The 18,280-nt window shown below is 50.3% G+C and overlaps 1 protein-coding gene and 2 long non-coding RNA genes across 5 annotated transcripts in view; 1 reads left to right on the top strand and 2 right to left on the bottom strand.

Moving 5' to 3' along the window:
* JADE2 (jade family PHD finger 2) overlaps positions 1-2,135 on the bottom strand; it is an 88,004-nt gene extending 85,869 nt beyond the window's left edge. The window contains exon 1 of one of the 2 annotated variants that reach the window (XM_074604193.1): positions 1,681-2,135. The gene's annotated coding sequence lies outside the window, so the exon portion shown is untranslated. The remainder of the gene's footprint in view (positions 1-1,680) is intronic. The other variant, XM_074604194.1, reaches the window with a different exon arrangement.
* LOC141749915 (uncharacterized) lies at positions 396-10,201 on the top strand. Of its 2 annotated transcripts, XR_012589513.1 has the most exons (4): positions 396-774; positions 4,198-5,699; positions 8,830-9,158; positions 9,441-10,201. It is a non-coding gene; the product is annotated as an uncharacterized LOC141749915 (long non-coding RNA). The 2 variants fall into 2 exon arrangements; XR_012589512.1 differs by lacking the exon at positions 396-774 and having other exon boundaries at positions 2,887-5,699.
* LOC141749916 (uncharacterized) overlaps positions 7,152-18,280 on the bottom strand; it is a 23,288-nt gene continuing 12,159 nt past the window's right edge. Inside the window, exons 2-4 of the long non-coding RNA XR_012589514.1 lie at positions 15,224-15,489; positions 8,810-8,953; positions 7,152-7,228 (exon numbers count right to left, since the gene is read on the bottom strand). This is a non-coding gene — a long non-coding RNA (uncharacterized LOC141749916). The remainder of the gene's footprint in view (positions 7,229-8,809; positions 8,954-15,223; positions 15,490-18,280) is intronic.

Raw genomic sequence — 18,280 nt, 5'->3', positions numbered from 1 at the left:
TTCAGCAAGCCCAGACAAAGCACAGGTAACCAGAAAGGTTACTGCGGGCACTCGGGGCCACCCCAGCCTTTGGGCAGGAGGGAGCAGGCAGGGACACAGGGACAACAGGGACACAACAGGGACACAGGCTCCTCACCCGCAGCCGGCTGCCCCATCCTGCAGGTCCCTGAGCATCCCCAACTCAAGAGGAAAATCGACAGGAGCTCTGGGCGCTCCAAACTTTGTACCAAACACCCAGAGAAAGGCAAAGACCAGACCTCATTTAAAATACCTTGGTTTGAGGACCACCCATCCACCAACTTTCAGAACTTGGTGTCAAACGCTCTCAGCAGCCACCACTACTTTAAATGAACTGCATCTCCCTGCCCACAGACCTCACGTGTACCCTCCCACCCTTTGCTCCAAGCCTTCATTTCTGGACATCAGCCTCAATTTTCCTAGGAAAAACAAATTTAACCTTTGATTTAACCTTTCTGCAAGCTATTTTTACGTCTATCTCAAGCTTATTTTAACCTCAGTAGCCAATAAATGCTTAAAGGTCAAACACCATTCCTAAGAGCCGGGCTCCTCACCCCTGGGAGAAAGCCTGAGATCACTGAATTATTATTTTTTTTTAATATTTTTTTTTCCCCAAGCAAAAGCCCCTCTTAGAAATGTCCCAGCGGTAGGAAACCTGTAAGCCAACAATTTTCACTGTGGGTGCCGACAGAAGGAGCTGGGAATTTTCCCTCTGAACGCCATCCTTCCCACTCAAAAACCGCTCAGGATGTACAGGTATGGAGAGAGAGAGATATTTTTTTTTTCCCTCCTCTAACTGCATCCCAGCTTGACAATCCAGCATCCCCCCCCCTTCCTTCTGCCTTCGCACCGCTTCCCAACTTCCAGCTCGCTGCCTCCTCCATCCCCAGGAGCGGAGAGGGCAAGCACGGGGTGGGGGGGAGGGTGGGGGGCGGCAGGTAAGGGGTTCCCAGCCCCGCATCCTAAAACCAACGCAGTTGTAGGTGGGAAAAGGGCAGGAGTGGGTGCGGGGGGGGAATGTTTTTGGGCCCGGGCGATGCGGGGTGGGGGGGGAGGCCGCCGCCCCCCCCCCCCCCCCCCCCCGGGCATCGCCCGGGCCCGGTAGCCCGGGGACCAGCAGGGATGGGGCAAGCGGGAACCGAACCAGCAACCACCACGCCCCCGGGTACCGCCATCCCGGCTCCGCGCCCGCGGAATCGTTCCGCACTCCCCCCCTCCTTTGCGCACACACACACACCCCCCCATCCTCGGTAACCGCACACACATCGCCCCCCGAGGAGGAGCCGCGGTGGGCAGGGCGCGGGGCACTGCCGCAGTCATTAATTTGGGAAATTAAAAAAAAAAAAAATTATATATTTTTAAAAAATTTAAAATTAAAAATAAAGGGGGGGGGGGAAGGAGGTGCAGAGCCAAACCCTTTTAAAAGTTCTTGTTTACATCCCCGCTCGCCTCCCTCGGAGACTTTAAAACAAGAGTGACCAACATGCGCAATCCACCCCCTGGAAATGCTGCACATCCCCCGCCTCGCTGCCGGAGGGAGGGGGGGGGGCGGAGGGGGGAGATTAAAAAAAAAAAAATTAAATAAATATAAGCAAAGCAGGGGGAGCTGCAAAATAACCATCCGCTGCCGAAATAAGCCCATTCCCGCCCGCCAGCCTTTACCTTTGCCAGCGGAGCGTCCTCCAAGAGTTGAGGCTGTCTCTGGGGTGACGGGCGGGGAGGAGGGCGGGGGGATGCTCCCGCAATCCCCCCCCCCTCCCCGGGGCCGGGGAGAGCCCCCCTCAATCCGGTGTCATTGCCGGGCCCTCCTTAGGAGCTCCCGCCCGGTAACTCCATGGATGCGGGGTGTGTGTGTGTGTGTGTCTCCGTTCCCCCCCCCCCCCCCGCCCCGCTTCCCAGCCGCGATGGCCGCTCGGCGGCGGCCGGGCGAGCCCTGTGCCCGCCTGTTTTCTCTTTCTTTTTCACCACCCCGCACTTCCTCAGCCTCCCCTCGCCCCGCCGCCCGCCCCGGCTCCGGCAGGGAGGCGGGGAACCGACTTTCGGAGCGGGGACGGATAATGGTGGCGGCGTTTCCCAGCCCCCCCCCCCCAAAAAACCCACCCACCCCACCCCCCCCCACACCCCCCTCCCAAAAAAAAAACAACCCCCCCCCCCAAAAAATATCTTCAATTTTTCCCCCTCCGGCGCTTTCTCCCTTCCCCGGGCGCAGCGGCGGGGCCAGGTGCCGCCGGCCCCGCTCCCATCCCGCTGCCGCTCCTCACCCCCCCGCCGGTCGCCGGGGCCCCATGGCGCTGCCCGGAGCCCCAGCGCCGCTCGCCCCGGCCGCTCGCCCCGCCGGCGTCCCGCCGGTCCTTCTCCCCCCACCCCCTCCCCAACGCACACCCCCCACCACCACACACACTCTTTCCCTCCTCTTCCCCCCCCCCTTTCCTTCCCTCCGCGCTGCGCACAGGCGTACAGGCTGCTGCAACCTTAAAAAAAAAAAAAAAAAAAAAAAAGCTTATACTTAAAAAAAAAAAAAAGCCTTTTGGCGCCATATTAATGACGTACTTAAAATTTGCCATTTCTCCTGCGTCAAAAAGACGGTTCTTGCCCATCGCGGGGCGGGTGGGGGGGGTGAGGTGCGGAGTCGTGTCGTGTGTGTCCGCCCCCCCCCCCCCCCCCCCATACACACACACACATACACACACACACACCCCCCCCTCCGCGTAGCGAACTTCCGCGGCCGCGGGGCGGGCCGGCGGCGTGGGAATTGGCGCGGAGGCTCCGCGGGCCCCGCCGGCACACGCGGCCGCCGCCAGCAGATGCGGCTGCAGCAGCAAACACCCCCCCACACACACAAGGGGGGTGTCGTGTGTCCGCCCCCCGCCCCCCCCCCCCCCCAAAAAAAAAAAAAACAACAACCCAAACTTGGCAGAATTTGGAGTTCCCGCGGAGCGGCGGCCCCCCCCCCCGGGGTGACCCCGCCGGGCGCTCCCCTAATGGGAGCTGTAGGGTCCCTGTGGCCCGGGGCTGCCTATAGCAAGCTGTTGGCCCAGGGTTAAAACCAGCAACAGAGCGGCTATGGAGATAAAAAAAAAACAAACCCACTTTCTTAAAATAATAATATTTGGATGAACAGTCTATCCGCTGCACATCTTTCCAAACTCTCAGAGGCCCTACAGTAAAAGAAATTGCAGAAGTTGCCTTCCACTGTTTTAAAACATCGCTGCAGAAAATTAAAATTCAGGTTAAAGATGGTCTTTCAATCACAATCTGCTATCCTCCCTTAAATTCGTTAAGCTGGTCAGCTCTAAAACTGAGTGACTGGTCGTTAAACACCATTGGGACCGCAGCTGGAATCACCACAACTAAGGCAGATGCTCCCCACTGTACATCCCCCTTCTGGCTCCTTATAATTCGCCAAACTTGAATGAATTAGGCTGCAACTTTCTGCCTTGGACGTTTTCCAAATGCTCCAAGTCCTTTGGCTCCTCCAAGGATGAAAGCAGAGGAGGAGAGGAGCATTGCTGTGGTCATTCTTGGGCTTGGTAACTTTTTTGAGGACTGTAACTCTGGAAATAGGGTCCTGAAATTTGGCATGAGGCAGCCCTTTAGATAAAGCCACCCAAATTAGTCATGTTTTTGGGCTTTGAGCAAGAGCAGCTCACAACACACAGCAAAACCCTGCCCAAATCTGCCTGCTGACGTCCCTCAAGATGCTGCTCTTGGGGCAGCAGCTGCCCCAGTTGCTCCAAGCCTGCCCAGCAGCACCCCTAGAGAATGGGAAACTTCACCCCCCAGTTAAAAAAGCCTTTCCTGGTCGTACGTGAGCAGTGGGACGCATGAGCACGGCCACCGCCAGCCCCAGGGTACCTCGGTGGGTGCTTGCCCCATTGCTCCAGCACCCAGTGGCATTCGCTGCCAGGACTTCCCCTACGGATCCCACCCCATCCATGTGCTCAGGCTGCACTAGGGCATGTTTTGAAGATCACTGCGTTACCTGGGCAGAGCATCAGAAACGCCCGAAGTGAGGCATTCCATACCAATTTATGAAGACTTTCTCCTTCACGCACGTTTTAATGCAGTTCTTCATTACATTGCCACAATCCGTTTTCTATATGACACCTACATGCCACGGACCTGCTCCGTAAGTCAGAAAACAAACAAATTTTGACCAGGTCCTCATCTGATCTGCAGAATTGAAAGCTGCCCACGGAGCAATGCAAGGGCTGCAGGCACAGCCCGACAGCGGCAGAGGATAAAACTCTCCCAAAGAAGAGGATTCTCTCCTTGCTCTTACCCCAGGCTTTCTTCCCATTGCTAACAAAGTCATTAAACCAAACTTTTGGGTGCTGACGGCCGAATTGCCCACGCTGCGCGTGTGTGTATCTTGATACCTTTAGCCCGAATTGCTGACATCCATCTTCGTACAGCTGGAAGCCGTGGGTGCTGCGCTTGCATGTACGAAGTGCTGCATCATGTTAAATGCTCTGAAAAAGCAGGCATTACGCTTCTCAGATGGAGTACCCGGAATTAGTCAAAACTGACCTTAATCCATCCATGTGTCACCCTGACCCATCTTCATAACGGGTGTTTGGGGAGGATTAATGAAGGTGCTGAAGCACTGATGCAGCGTAGTGGAAAGTACCGTAGAAGAAGCCACGAGGAAATTAATAATTCTGTCTTCGGAGGAACCTGCCAACGTCCCCATGTTGGTCCTGTACAGCACTACAGCCTTTCTGGCCATTTCTCCGGCATTTCTGGACCATAACCTTAAAGGAGGTCACAACGTGTCCAAATCCAGGTACGCACATCAGTTCCTCGGTGCACATCAGGTCTGCAGCATCCCTAAGCACAACCTCAAGGCATTTTTTTAATTTTTTTTTTTTTGCTATCCAGAAGAGGAGCGCCTCGTTCCGCTTTGAAAACCGGGCACGGGAATATATGGAGCCGCATTTTCTACTGCTATGAGGTCCGAAAGGGGTCAGACGCGTGAATAATGTGCTGAGCCAAGGCCGAGGATTGCGTGCGGGACAATAGGAACACGCCAGCCTTGCTGAGCCCCTCGCTGACCATCTCACGCACTAGAGACACAGAAGAAAAATACCATCCGATCACGCAATTGAAAACTTGGTCTGCTTCCACAAAAGTTGCACTGGCAACAAGAAGTCGAACATTTCTGCATTTTGACTGCTTTCCCGGGCAGTAGCGACCACACGCTTAACAGATTTTTGGCTACCATATATGCGCCCTTATACAAAACTTGCGTACAAATATATGTAACACACACATATAAAATATACAGAGCTAAGGCTTGACGGATGGATCTAGAGAAAGGTCATGTATATGATATATACGGTACTCGGTTTACATAGTATGACATTTATGTAACATTTATGAAGAGCTGTGACAGGGTGTTGCCAGCTGGCATTTGCTAAGAGAAGAAATAAATCTAATAATAAAAACAAAAAAAAGAAGCATTTTGGAAGAAATAATACTGCACAAATCCTCTAAAAGGACGGAATTGTCTACACAACAAAGGCTCGGCTGATTGATGCTAAAATAAGCAGTTATGCAACAAGTAAGAAATATAATCTCCAGGGAAGAAACCAGCAACGTCTGCCTTTCATCTTCATTCACCGGTGCTTATTTTTGCATGCCTACAAGAAAAACACGGGCAACCTTTCGATGATGAGCAGGTAGGTAGAATTAATAGATGGCTTTAAGTGAAGGACAGAGTCTTTACGAGCTTCTGCAGAGTTAAACCCCATCATTGACCACGAGTCCCCCAAAGTACCACTTGGGGGACTCCTGCTGCCACTGCCTGTGCCTCAGGGCTTTGGGGGAACACGGTGCTGGCACCCCTAGGTGTGAACAGGTTGATTTTATGGGTGAATACATTGGTTTTAGGGGTGAATTGGCTCACCCTAGAGCTATGATTACCAAAGTGTTAAAGCAACCTCAGGAGAACAAGCACACAAAATAGTTCCATCTCCCAACACTTCGGTTTAATAAAACTTCTCAACACAACTTGAGACCAGTGAAGATCTCCGTGCAGACAGATCTCATGGGAGAGGAAAACCCAGTGGCCGTGTTGGCATTAAATGCAATTGCTGTAGAACGTTTGCACCAGACACATGGCCAGAACATGTCCAAGGGAGTGCGAGTGGTCCCCAAATACAATAAGAAGTCAATGTCATAGAATTGTCTGGGTTGGAAGGGGCCTTTAAGATCATTGAGTCCAACCATCAACCTAACACTGCCAAAACCACCAACAAACCATGTCCCTCAGCACCACGTTTACCTGTCCTTTAAATACCTCCAGGGATGGCGATTCCACCGCTGCCCTGGGCAGCCTGTTCCAATGTTTTACAACCCTTTTAGTGAAGAAATCTTTCCTAATGCCCATCCTAAACCTCCCCTGGCGCAACTTAAGGCTATTTCCTGTTCTCCTATCCCATGTCACTTTGAAGACCCTTAGAAACAATCTATTTTGTAATGTTAGCTAGTGAGAAACTGGGAGGAAGGCTCCGCTCCCAGACCGCAGCGTGCCTGTTCCTCCAGTGATGCCCACCCGGCCCAAAGCTGGGCGCTGGAGGACCACCACAGGGCAGGGAGATGCTCTGATGACAGAGACCTCATGGAGATCCTCAGAAAGCACCATGCAACTCAAAAACAATGCAGGAGATGCACGACTGCTAATTTACCACCTTAGATACCCTCTTCTAAGGCCTCCAGTAGCCAGAAGTCACCAAAATAACCTTTAATTTATATCAAGGACCAGAGCAGTACACGGCCATTCCAGGAGGGGAACTCAGAGATGATGAGAACCTTGCTGCATCCGTATCCCCGGTAGGGCCATCCAATATCCCAGCTATAATCAGGATATTTACTTTTTATTAAAATATGTGTTAATTTGAAAAGTAGTAAGCAGTTGCAGTAGAAGGAAAAAGAACAAGCTCTGTTCTAAATTACAATAATAATCGTTCCCATCTTCGAGAATGAACTACTACAGAAAGATCAAGGGAGAGATGGCTGTTATGGTCATTATATAAACTAATCCCTTTTCTTTCTCATTCATTCCGCGTAATTCTTTTCCTCTCTGAAGCTAAGGAAAAATACTATACTTACAGGAGAAGAAAATTTGATTTGGCAGATCAGCGGATAGCGAGATTTTGTTTGCAGTCTCAATTACCTTCGGTAGCTAGAAATTTGGTATCAAAATAAACTGTAAACAAACAAACAGAAAAAGTAGACATAGCATTACAAGTGTCCATCCCTTGATGGATAGCGCAAAAATTCTCCATGTTCTAGCAACAGCTGCTTTAATGTTTTTCAAAGAAATGGCAGCGTCTCTCTGTCTGAAGGGATTACCTTTACGGAATGCATCCGTAAGTGGTTTTGTGAAAAAACACTCACATTCTTGGGGGCTTTGTGCACTGATTTTTTTTCTGCCAAATTTCAAAAGTCCTTTTTTTGTTGTTGGTTTCTCTGTTTTCTGTAAGCTCGCTTCCATCACAAAGCCCATCTAATCCAGCACACCTCCCATCCAGTCCTCAGACTGGAAGAACTGGAGGTTCCAAAGGGCCCTTGAGGGTAGATTTGGGGAAATAAGGACCATCAACATCAGCTCCTACAGCACACGACCTGCTGAAGCTCCTCCTGCTTTGGACTGATCCTTGAGCATCCCAGCAGAATCCCCTGCCCCACTTTCATTCCTTTGCTCCCTTTTTGTTGGTATTTCAACAAATACCAACAAAAATCCCATTCACCCAGCGGTGATGGGATAATGCGGCTCCTTGGACCGCTTGGAGTTTCAGCGTGAAGACGTTTCACCGCTGTGGGCAAACCTCATAGGTCTGAATGATGGGCGATAAAAAATAGAAGTACATTTAGAATAGTTCAGTTGGAAGGGACCTGCAAGGACCATCTGGTCCCACTGCCCAAGTACCTCTTCTCTCCCTCATGAAGGACTAGCCCAACGGCAGGACATGCCACGGCAAACCCTCATCCTGCCCATTCCCACCCCGCAACCTGGGGAAGGATCCACCTCGGTGTAAAAGCAGTTGTGTTTTACGCCCCTGAGGAGGCCAACAGAGTTCTCCTCCTCCTGCAGCTGCCCCACCGTGGCAGGACGTTATCAGCCAGGTGCCAGTGAGAGTCTTCTGACCTGCGGATCCCACCACATCATAGAACATGCACTTACTCTCCCAATTAAAAACAACAAAAAAAAGACATTAAAGATCCGAGTCACAATTCAATGCGCCATTTGAGTGAACGGTACATATGCTAAACAATACATGCATCGAGACTGCGTTAATCCACACTTTATACGGATTCCCCCTAGACATTCAGTTTATAACCGAGTTGGCTATTTCCCTGTATTTCTCTGGAGTTGAAGGGTGTGAAAAAGACATTTCCATTTCATCGACTAAGTTCCCAAGGGGAGAGTTTATGAAAGTGCAAGTGCATAATTTACTGCCTGACAGGATAAAGATGGTATCTGGTTTTAAAAAAAATGGTGTACCCTGAAAAACAAAATTGCTAGAACAGACATTTGTTTTCCATAAGTACCATAGTTTAGAAGCGTTTAATTTAGCTTAGAAGCACTGTTAAAAATATATGCATTGTAAATTGCAGCTGTATAACATGATATTTATCAGATAATGTCACTGAATAGTCTCCTGTTGCAATATAAATGCCAAGGCATTTATAGAAAATAAATGTTGAAGTAGAGAGCTTTCTTTTCAAAGTGGAAAACCATTATCTCATCCAAAGGTCATAAATAAAGTGATGAGGGCTTGCTTACGGGGTTGGTTTTAACCGTAGGGGGGACTGACACGCACGCTCCGTGGCCTGAGCGATATTCCCAAGCAGCAAACTTCGCCTGGACGCAGCCAGCAGAGAGGGAGGCACGTGGGACCTGGGACTGGCGACGGCGGTTCAGAAGGACCTAAGAGTAGCCAGAAGGACAAATCAGCTGCTAAAGCATTTGAGGAAAAGAGATAAAGATGGAAAGTGAAAGACTTCTTGAGATACTTCACACAATATTTATTTCAAGGTAATTCATCGGGTCCGATTATAGCCAGGAGCCGATACAACACGCTCAAATACCAGCTCTTGCAAAGGGTGCCTGAAAGCTGGCTCCGAAAGCCACGGTAAGTCACATAAACGCATGATCTGATTTTCAGCAGGTGGAGCACCTGGCAGTTCCTATTGATTTCTTCAGGGTCTGGATCAAGTTGTGCATGTGCAGCACTATTTATTAGCATAAGGTCCAAAGGGCTATGAGGAAGGGATGGTAAATAAGATTTGGGATCCAGGATCTCCAGCTTCTGCTCCTCTGAAATTTGAAGTCTAATCTTTTTGTCTCCTTGCTGAGCAAGCTGCATGCCACGTAGGTGTCGTGGCACCCATCCCATGTGCTTTTTGCACCACAGGTCCATTTGCTGGCATTGCCAAGGCTGGAAAATGCTGCTCCGATATGACCAGGACCTGCCACCTGATCCACCGCTCTCTTGCTGCTGAAGCACCATCGCTGGAGGTGCGATGCTCCTCGCGACACGGGAGGAGCAGACGAGGAGCACTAAACACCTCTGGAGTAATCCTGCTAATTTAATTCCAGTTATTCTGGGTTTGACACAGCCAGATAACCCACATTTTATTGGATTTGTAATTTTCAAATCATTTTTAAGCTGCATAGTCAGGAGCAAAGTCTGCCTGTGAATTCAAGAAAGCTGCAGCCATAACGTTTATTTCATCTTGTCTATAAAGTCGGAATGGCCACCCTGCAGTCCATGGGCATGCAGCCATCAGTGCTGGGGTGGGAAAATGAGGGCATCTGAATTTTAGTCACAAATCAGACACACTTCTGGTTAACTGTGGAAGCCTGAGTGGGTTTGTCACCCTCAAACGCCTCCGAGAGCAGCCACTGAATCTGCCTTCGCAAATAACTTTTACTAATCTCAAATAAGTTTTACATACAAGAAGTGGCTGGCTGGCTGGACAGCTGATTCACTGGCTCATCAGCCATGGAGGGGAAATAACACATCAGCAGGACAAGTTTCTGGGCCACATTCAGAAGAAAATACTTCAGTACTGGTAGCTCCTTGCAGAGGGGGTCCCACACTGAGCATTGCCCTCCGGCAAGCACGCAGGACCTCGAGATTGTGCACCATATTCATAAAATATCACAGTAACGAGAGCATGAAGAGTTGTTAAATCATTAAGTCCATCATCTCCTAGGACAGGATTACAGCCCCTCGGCAGGGGACGTACCAGCTATTTATTCGAATTTACCTTTGCCCTTTGAAAATGGGCCACTCTCAACTAGTACTGAGCAGCCCCACATCCATCTGAGCCCTTTTCTGGTGAGCTCCATGGATGACAGACAACCACGGAAGCAACAATTCCTGCATGCCAGGACTTGGACACGCTGTATGTGCAACGCGTACCCCCCCTTTATAGTGGTTATAATCTTCAAATCAATCGTACCTGGCAGCGGAAGTTTAACATTAATGACTTTCTTATTATGGATGGAAAAACCTTTCAGAGCTAACGAGCAGAAACAAGACTGCTTCGCTCCTACCTGAGGAGGTGACTCCACGGTCACGACCAGCCCTTGGAGCAGAGCTGTAGCAGGTCGGGCAGGCTACGCGCTGCCTGCGCCTTTGGGGCTGAGACCTGAGCTCAGAGAGAGCTTCAAGGACCTCCACTCATGCCCAGCCAACAGCAGGGAGGAGGCAGCGTGTTACCCATCAGGCAGCCATCCTCGACCCAGACGCATCACCCTTCCCTGCCACACAAGCTGGGACTGTAGTCCTTGCTGTCCCCCAGCCAGGGACAGCTGCCGAGGTGTGAAAAAGAGGGGGGGTTCGGTTTAATTTTATCTTGACAGCCAGGAGAAAACAGGACCCAGCGAGTTACACGTTTAATTTCCAACCTCTGCAGGGCAGAAGGAGCAGGTGAGCCAGGGAGGGTGTGTGCCCTGGCTGGAGGTGCCCGGGGGTGGTGGCATCTGCCCTGGCATACCTCGGGGAGCTGCATGCAGCAAGCCTGGCTGCCGGGAGGAAAAATAAACGGCATATGAGGGGACAGGTACTTATGCAAATAGACTGTTAACACCCAGCCAGACAGAGCTGATAAGCCTCCTAGGCCAGCTGGAGGCTTCTTCATCCTGCTGGGGGGAGGAGGAGGAGGAGGACAGCTTTAGGATAACAATAGAAAAAACCTAAAAGCAAGAGCAAGGCAGCTCTGGGAAGGTTGCGGAGGGCTGCCAGGCTTTGGTACCGATCTGCTGCACCCTGCCACGCTGGTGTGTCACTCTCAGCCATCACCGGGCTGCTCTGCTTCCAGGAGCATCCTCCCACCCCAACGCGGGTTAGCGTGTGCCGTGGTACCCGTCACTGATACCTCCTGGGAGCAGGGGGCACCTGCATCTCCCTGCACATTCGAAGCAGCAAAGGTGTTCACACAGCAAGGTGGAAAAGACTCTCCATTTCATGAGGCTGCAGCCCAGGGGGCGCAGAGGGGGACACCTTCCTCCAGACTCCCGCTGTCCCCGTAACACACACACACACACACACCCCCAGACCAGCCCCTTCCAGGAGCTTAAATAAGAGATGAATTATCCTTCTACGATGCTGATGGGGGTCCCCCCAGGAAGCTTCAGATGCAGCCTGGCTGGGCTGCTGATAATCAGATAGAGGGGGGTTTAAAATAATCAAGTCTGAGCAGCTGAAATCCAAACTGGAATAGGTAATGGGGTCAGAAAACAAGGGCTGCGGCCAGAGGGTCCGTGGAGCCCGAGGGACAGGGTACCACGCATGCACTCGGGGCAGGCTCAGCCAGGAGCTGTGGTGCTTCTTTGGGATGCTCCCCAAAAACCGGAGTCTCCAAAGTCACCTGCTTTTCTGGCACTGGGAAACCCGCGTGAAAGTTCCCACGTGTCATAGGGTTTTTCTCTCAGAAAGGGCAGTGGGGGAAAACATCGCATACCACAGCCAGAGACCCCCCCCAGAGAGCTGGGTGGCTCCTTCCCCCCACTGCATCCATCACCACAAGCCTGAGTTGTAGAAGAAATGATTTTTCTGCCCCAGAGCTCCATTAGCCTCCAGGGCTCCAGTCCCAGCACTGCCAGCAGCGCAGGGGATCCTAGAATGGTTTGGGTTGGAAGGGACCTTAAAGGCCATGCAGTGCCACCCCCTGCCCTGGGCAGGGACACCTCCCACCAGCCCAGGTTGCTCCAAGCCCTGTCCAACCTGGCCTTGAACACCTCCAGGGATGGGGCAGCCCCAAGTTTTCAGGGCAACCTAATGCAGAACACCCTCCTGCTCCGGCAGCATCACCGTGCACAGGCTCCTGGTCCCCCCGTCCCCCACCCCACGCTGGCTCCGCCGACACCTTCACCTGCCTTAGCCATGGGAGGGGAGAGGGGACAGGAGCACCAAGCAGAGGTGGGGGGGGGGATTGCTGAGTTTAGGGAATATTCATTTCGCCCGCCACTCAGATTTCCAGCTCTATTAATGACGTAATGCTCCAACGGGGAGAAGCCAAAGTTTGCCCTTCCTGTGGTATTCCCTTAGGAAAAAAATATTACTGCAATGTAAAACTGAAAATTGAAACAGGCTGGTGATTGACCAGAGAAAATGCCTCTCCCTTTTCCCTATTCAGTGAGGCAGAGACGAATGTTGTGAGGTTTGAAAGAAAAACTGAAAAAGCCTTTAATTAATCCCTGGAGGCTAAACTATGCCAGATATGGACAGGATTTCTCCTCTGCCTCCTTTTTGGAGCAAGAACATGCTGTTGTCTTCCTGCTGCAGCTCTTTCTGAGGATTCTGTAGTCCCCAGAGGAGGATCCAAAGCTTTTGGGCTTTTTTTGAGGGGGGAAAGGGTAGCTGCCAGGGAAGGCTCGCTGCTGTCCCAGGGCAGCGAGGAGACCAGGAGCCCCCTCTGGCATTTCCCAGATCAGCACAGGCTTTTGGAAGCTCCTACCTGCTGGGAGGAAACTTTCCGAGTTCAAGGTCAGGTTTGTTTGTCTTCCATCCTGACAGACACAAACCGTTATGCAATATTCAGGAAGTCGCTTTTATCAGACTCGATTCAATTTATAAGATTAAGAGCATGGAAAAACAAATACTCATGCTGGATGGAAAGTGCTGGCACTAACCAGACCAAGGCTTTGTTTGCACAAAGGTTGTTAATAGGGTATCTCTTATTTCCACGAGTCAGTCGGGGCAGGATACAGAACGTGCTGCTTTTTAGAGGGGGCTGGCGATGGTGAGAAAAAATTAAACCTCACTTAGAGCAGAAACTGTAGCAAAGAAACAGCTCAGGAGCATCCCGTGATGCTCGACCCCCGGCAGAAGGCAGAGGATTGCAGATTCCATGGCTAGAAATACCTGTGCTGGCCAGATTTGCTTGGATATAGCTACTTCAGTGTCAGGCAGGACCCTGGCCGTAATACAGATAAAGGTTTTACTCACTAAAACACCAACTTGGAAAATAATGAGTGAAAATATAGAGTATGTGTGATTTTCATAGGCATCGACAACAGCTGGCACAGCCAGACGACCTCGTTCAGAAAACGCACTGGAAGAACAGACCGGAGAAGAGAAATCTTAATTTGCAGAGGGAAAACCGTACCAAGTGAGACCCAGGCTGGCCCTACGCCTGATCTGTAAGTCCTGAAATCTTTAGAGAAATGCAGCAGGAACTGCAACAGAGGAGCACCGATCATTCATCCTACGGAGCGGAGGCTCATGCCAGAGATCACATCAGCCGCAGTCCAGAAAACATACCTGCCACCTTGACGTTTTTTCCAACCAAGGCCCTTAAAGTTTCAATAATCACCACTATCGAGACTAGTTCAGACCAGTGCTTTCTGTTGATACATAAAAATATTTGGAAGTTTAGTTTCCGGCACTGTAAACTCCCTTAATTCAGTACCATGCACACCTATAAAAAAATTATACACAGAGCAACTTATAGTAATAAGGAGCTTTGATAATAGTTTGATAATAGCTAAGGAAGAACCTGAGGTTTGAAAGCAAACTATCAGCAATAGCAGATTTGCAAGTTCAGCTATGGGAAGGACCACAAAAATCTGAGTGCATGCGATGTATCTGCCTTTTATTGACTGCTCTGTGGGGGTCTGCATGTCTTGTTGAAGTTGGGAGCTGGAGACTGCACTCCGTGTTGATTCTGATTATAAAGTGGTGGTAATTAAACCTCTGGAGCATTAAGTTACCATTTTAACCAAATGCCTGCGTTTTATCTTGATGGGAAATTGAGAGCAAGATTCAAATTTTCACAGTAAATAAAAACTGTTGGCTGTTTCAGAGATTATCTGTTTCCTCAGCTTATATATGAGAAAATCCTCCTGCACGGTTTTCTTCCTCCCTTTTGCAAATGCACACACTCCTCGAGGAAGCTCAGCAGCAGCACCGCCAGCTCCTGCACACTGCTCAGCCTGTAAAATAATAACTGCAGTCATAATGTGGCTCCTTAATAACACTTTTAATCCGGGGACCGGTATCCTTATCTCCACGTAAGAAAGCAGGAGCACACAAAATTTTGCTGCAGTGATACACGTGGCCAAGGCCAAAGTCAGGAATAACCCAGCGCCCAGGATCGCAGCCCGTCCATCAGCTACAGCCGCCGCCTGGCTCTGAAGTAATGATCTTATCTACAAAGGTGCAAATCTAGTTTATTCTTAGACTCGGTTCTGCGATGACAACCACGGGGCTGTGTCACTGCAGCTTAGGAATTGGGCAAATACAGCCATTTCGGGTCATGTAGATACAGGCTAGGCATCTGATGGTGGTTATTTTCACTGTGTACCACCCTGAGCCCACTTGAACAAGCAACCTAAACAGGTGAATCCCTTAAATCCCCTATTTTATTGCAATTAACCACGATATATTGATGGAGTGAGATTCAGCTACTGGGCAGCACTAGCAAAAGGCTGCGAGGCTGCAGCGCGCGCGGGCTCCGTTTGGTGCAGGCAGCGGTGTTAAGTGCTTTGGGAGATCAGTTATTCTGATAATAAAACAGTTGCTTGAGCAGACGATTGGGCTCAGTTGCTTTCAAAGCACAGCCCTTGCCACAAAGGCTTTCATCCCGCGCTTTCGGAGTAAAGTGCATCCTCCCTGCCCAGAGCAGCAACAGGTTTACCGCAAAATACTTGCTGCATTTGATGTCTGCAGAGGCTGGTATTACTCACCCAGTTGCTTCTTATGCAAATGCGTTACCATCACTGGGAGAGCCGGGTGAGGAGTCCGGGAATCGAGGGCTGCTGGAGATGCCCCCCATCCATGAGTGTCATCTCCAAGTCCAAACTAAAGACCAGCCACATTATTTGGGGCCGTATTTCTCAGCAGAGTCTTCCTGCAGATCTCAGGGTTGACTTACAGCATCAGGAGTTGGTGGGTACCAGCGCCTGAGGCTGCATCACTTCACCTTCACCATCATCACTCCACCTCCAGCCATCTGTCGAGTGGAAATAACGCCGTCACAGCACATCGGTGTATGTACACAGAGACTTTCACAAAGCTCCTGGCTGTACAGCTGCCTTGGAGAGAGCTGTCAGGAGGAGACGCCTGGAGTACACAGACCCGCTCCCACCCCAGCAGGCACCGGCTGGGCCACATGAGCCCAGACATGATCCAGAGTGTCACCTCCCGGAGATCCTCCCCAGCAGAGTGACGCTAGCAGCATTGCACCTCCCTATCCCGCCCCATCCGCCGTTTGGGAACTCCTCAAGGAAACACAAGAGAACTCAGAGCCAAAGTTGTGATGAAGGATTGTCCACAGATGGAAATGCAATAGTTGCTGGTGCGGTTGAGAGTTAAAATAGGGTCAGATGGATTCCAATCTGAAGAGGATCAAAAAGTGACTTATTTTGGAGGAATCATAGAATGGTTTGGGTTGGAAGGGACCTTTAAAGGCCACTTAGTCCAAGCCTCCTGCCATGAGCAGGGACACCTCCCACCACACCAGGTTGCTCCAAGCCCCGTCCAACCTGGCCTTGAACCCCTCCAGGGATGGGGCAGCCACAGCTTCTCTGGGCAACCTGGGCCAGGGGCTCACCACCCTCACAGCAAAGAATTCCTTCCTCATATCTCATCTAAATCTCCCCTCTTCCAGTGTAAAACCATTCCCCCTTGTCCTATGGCTCCCCTCCCTGCTCCAGAGTCCCTCCCCAGCTTTCCTGGAGCCCCTTGAGGGACTGGAAGGGGCTCCAAGGTCTCCCCGGAGCCTTCTCTTCTCCAGGCTGAACCCCCCCAACTCTCTCAGCCTGTCCTCACAGCAGAGGGGCTCCAGCCCTCCCAGCATCTCCGGGGCCTCCTCTGGCCCCGCTCCAACAGCTCCGTGTCCTTCTGCTGTTGGTGCCCCAGCGCTGGAGGCAGCACTGCAGGGGGGTCTCCCCAGAGCGGAGCAGTGGGGCAGAATCCCCCCCTCACCCTGCTGCCCACGCTGCTGGGGATGCAGCCCAGGCTGCGGGGGGTTTCTGGGCTGCCAGCGCATGTTGCCGGCTTGTGTTGAGCTTCTCATCCTCCAACACCCCCAAGTCCTTCTCCTCAGGGCTGCTCTCCAGCCATTCTCTGCCTAGCCTGGGTTTGAGCTTGGGGTTGCCCTGACCCAGGTGCAGGACCCTGCACTTGCCCTTGTTGAACCTTATGAGGTTCATATGGGCTTACCTCTCAAGCTTGTCCAGGTCCCTCTGGGTGACATCCCATCCCTCAGGTGTGTCAGACACACCACACAGATTGCTGAGGGTGCACTCAATCCCACTGTCCAAGTCCTCAAAGAGTATGAATTACTCTACTATTTACATCTAATAAAGGAAATTAAAACTAAAGGAAGTATTGCAACTGATGTCTCTGCATCCAGGATTTCACACCTTCTTTCCATCATACCATACTGGGATATGATGCTCTCCAAGCCTCACTGGTTGTACATACAGATATAAACCCCCCACCCATATTCAGCTGTTCCACATTCTGTCTCTGTACTCCAACACGAACAAGCAAACAAAAAAAAAAAATCAATGTAAAAATAATTTTTTTTTTCTAACCAAGCAAAAAGGAAGGAAAACAAATCTACTAAACTTTTCGAGATGTAAATACTTGGGGTGGGAGAAAGAAATAGCTGATTATCTTCTGCATTGGATAGGACAAATATGAAAGTATCTTCTTTGAAAGAGTCATCTAGGCATTATTCTGCATTCTGACAATCAGGAAAACATTATTTGATTGCGTCTTTTCTCAGGAATGGGTAAACTGATCTGGTGGTTCAGAAAAATACAAGCAAGTATCTATTTTTTTTAATTATTATTCTTTTTTCCACAGACCACTGACGTTTTTTATTTGAGAGATGGCCAGAGTTAGAAAGGATAAAACACTACAAAAAGTTTTCTCAGAGTGTTTTTCTGCTGTTGGAAATAGCAAAGGAAACCTTGTTTGCATGAAGTTGGTGTCAGATGATGAATTAGACTGGCTGAATAGCCAGGATACTACCCGCAGTCACATTTTGTGACGCTGGGTAAGTTACCAGAATCGGTAACGATATAAAAATAAAGACCTGTTCATCAAAAAAATAAATTGGAAAAATACTCAGATAACTCAAAAAAGCTGCAACAGCTGAGACTGCTGCTTTCCACCCCTCCCAGTACACCAGGTGAAGGCTGTTTGCTCCAGTCCTCCCTCTTTTCCCCCTTTCCCTCTCACTCAGGTGATACCCCTCTCCTCCCACTCCAGCCCAGTCTCATCCACCATATGCACTGACTGGATGGATTTCTTTGGAATCACATCTCAAGCCTGCTCTTTTTCTTTTTAACATCTCTAAAACCCTTTTTTTTTTTTAAAAAAAGAATTCTCCTCCAAGCCTCCCTCCTCTTACATCAGTTATTGTAATCTTCAGTTTTAACAGCTGCCCTCAAGACCACATCAATTCACCCCACAATCATACCAGTTCTTCGTTTACATAATTTACAAGCTTCTTGCCTTCTCCTCTTTATTCCTGTTACCTCTCCCCATCTCCTCTTACCTCGCTGAACCAATAACCTACCTACCGTACGGCCAGCCCCTAACCTCTGCCCCGCCAGCCTCCCTAATCCCTCCGTCAGCTTCTTCCCTCGGCGCAGACTCGCTTCCTCCCCAGCTTTCTTTTAAGCCTGGGAAAACCTTCCCGATAAAAATCTCAACAGCCACTCCTTTCTCCTCCTTCAAAACTATCCTTACGAGTCACTTCTGCCAAAAAAAACCTTACCAAACGCAGC

Source organism: Larus michahellis, chromosome 11 (genome assembly GCF_964199755.1).
Source record: "Larus michahellis chromosome 11, bLarMic1.1, whole genome shotgun sequence".
Lineage (NCBI taxonomy): Eukaryota > Metazoa > Chordata > Aves > Charadriiformes > Laridae > Larus > Larus michahellis.
This window is presented reverse-complemented; position numbering and strand designations above follow the sequence as displayed.